Source organism: Etheostoma cragini, chromosome 16, assembly GCF_013103735.1.
Source record: "Etheostoma cragini isolate CJK2018 chromosome 16, CSU_Ecrag_1.0, whole genome shotgun sequence".
NCBI lineage: Eukaryota > Metazoa > Chordata > Actinopteri > Perciformes > Percidae > Etheostoma > Etheostoma cragini.
Window position 1 is genome coordinate 24292934 of NC_048422.1, and position 2446 is coordinate 24295379.

At 47.1% G+C, this 2446-nt stretch overlaps 1 long non-coding RNA gene across 1 annotated transcript in view; it reads left to right on the forward strand.

Moving 5' to 3' along the window:
• LOC117958993 overlaps nt 1-1678 on the forward strand; it is a 20893-nt gene extending 19215 nt beyond the window's left edge. Inside the window, exon 3 of the long non-coding RNA XR_004659844.1 lies at nt 1665-1678. This is a non-coding gene — a long non-coding RNA (uncharacterized LOC117958993). The remainder of the gene's footprint in view (nt 1-1664) is intronic.
• The last annotated feature ends 768 nt before the right edge of the window (nt 1679-2446 follow it).

The following is a 2446-nucleotide window of genomic DNA, read 5'->3' on the forward strand; positions in this document are numbered from 1 at the left end:
CATAGTACCCCTAGGGGTACACATACCCCCTCCATAGTACCCCTAGGGGTACACGTACCCCCCATAGTACCCCTGAGGGTACACGTACCCCCCTTTGAGAAACAGTGCTTCAAACAACGTGAAATTGTCAGGAATTAGCGCGGCTTGGACCCAAATGCAGTTAAGACGAGAGAGAGATTTCTAAGCAAAAGATACACAAATAGTCCTGAAGTCACAGGAAAAATGTTTACGTGTTGTTGTGTTTCTGTTTTGCCGATCGAGTCCTTGTGAAAGATTCTCTCTCCGAAATAGAGACCTTAATCTCAAAGTCACTGCGAAGATTAGATAAAAGTGATTTAAGTTCATTCAGACCGCTGATCAAAACAAACATGGCTGCCTGTCTCTCAGACACCGTCCTGCCTCGTCCTTCCCTCAGGCCCAATCACACACACACACACACACACACACACACACACACTCACACACACACACACACACACACACACACATCACATCCCACTTGTCAGTCTGCATCAACTGGTGCAGACACACAATCAGTGAGATGCTATTTCGGTTTCTGACCATCACTGTTGATCAAAACGTTACATCTACAACTGTCTGAAGACGTGTTGTTGGCTGCAGTTAACGACAGTTTTCATGATGGATAAAAGCTGGTTTTCTTCTTGATCAAGGCCAGTCAGTGCAGGCCTTCAATTTTGAGATTTTGGGCTATTTTACTTCCATAACATGTCGACAGTTTGCAGATTTCTCCTAAGAGTAAAAGATGTTGTTCCCTGAAAACGCCCACATAGAGCATTTGTTCAGGCAGCAACTTTAACCTGTATTTATGTATGGGTCTTCATTTAAAACATGCTTGGTCGGGACTATTGGAATTAAGGAGGTCGGGGGGTTACGGTTCTGTGACACACAGGAATAACGGGACGGTTGAGGACACGCGGGACATGAACTCTACTCTCCTGGGTGAAAGTCTTGTGTTTGAACCATCGGCCCCCCAACCAACATCCCTACAAGGGATCCCCCCCCCCCCTTACATGCTACTTGCTAACCCCCGTCTTTTGCGTCGCATCAGACGCCGACAGCCACTGTCCAAACGTCCATATTTTACGCGTTCGGAGTGAGAACGGGTCAGAAAACGCCCACATAGGTCATTTATTCAAGCAGCAACTACGACCTGTGGTCAGGTTTCTAGTGGGCGCAGCAGTTCTGACGGGACAAATCAGGAAGTAAGATGAGGAAGTTAAGAGCGCCAAACGTCCCGGTAGCCAAGTTAGGAATCCTACTATGGCCACGTCGAGACCCGCCCTTTGGTTGGGGTTAGGACAGCCGATTGGACGGGGGACAGGACCTGCACATGTAGACTTGGACGCTTGGCCAATAGCTGAATGCTATTGAAGGTTTTGGCCATAGTAGGATTAGTAAATTTGCGTCCAGGTAAGGAGGCAGGTTTGGGGGTGGGTGGATGTTTGGGTGGCGGGGTGGGGGGGTTCCCTGATTTGAACCCAAAGCACCGTCTTATTATCAACTTAACTCGGTAGTTTTGGTGCCTAACCTAACCAAACTGGGACCGTTACGGTCTCTGGTTTAGATATGAAGACATGAGAACACGCTCCTGTGGGTCGGATTGGAGTGGACAAACGACAGCCGTGGGCGTAAATGTAAGCGAGTTTTCTGGAGTCTCAAACTCAGGCAAACACCTCTAAATGTTCCGATAACCAGAAAAATCCACAGGATCCTGATTACATGATCCAGATTTTGAGAGACGAGGACACATCAAAGGGAAATGTGATCAGCGTGAGAGGAAAGCAGGAAACTGTTTAAAAAAGCTCGACCGGAGAGGTTTTAAATCTCAGAGATGAAGACAGAGACGTTGTCGTTTTAATGTGACACGCTGCTCGCCGGCGCCCGCCAGGCGGATGATTCACGCTGCCAGTTCCTTCTTCACAGAGAGCTGTTCGTGTAACATTTCACCCAATTAGACCCAACGAGGGTCCAGCTCCTGTGGTTTTCACCCCCGTCTTTACATGTTGAAACATCCCGACGCGTCCCTGTCCCCTGGAGCTCGTCTGGTTCTGCTGATATTTCAATGTAATTCAAATGTGTGTTTATGCAAAAGAGGTTTTACAATCAGTTTTTATCAATTTTTTGGCTGAAAAGACAGAACTTTGCAATAAAACGTGACCTGCATGCAGCAGATTTTGAGTGTGAAATACCGAAGATGTTTTTCCTATTTAATTTACTTTATTTTAATAATTTATACTCTTTATTGATTGCCAGTGGGGAAATTACTATTTACACTGTGTTGTTAATACACACACTACACATAGGCCTGAATACACACTCATGCTCAGGTCCTATACATGCACGAATGGAGAGATGTCAGAGTGTGTGTGTTTGTGTGTGTGTGTGTGTGTGTGTGTGGGGGGGGGGGGGGGGGGGGGGGGGGGGG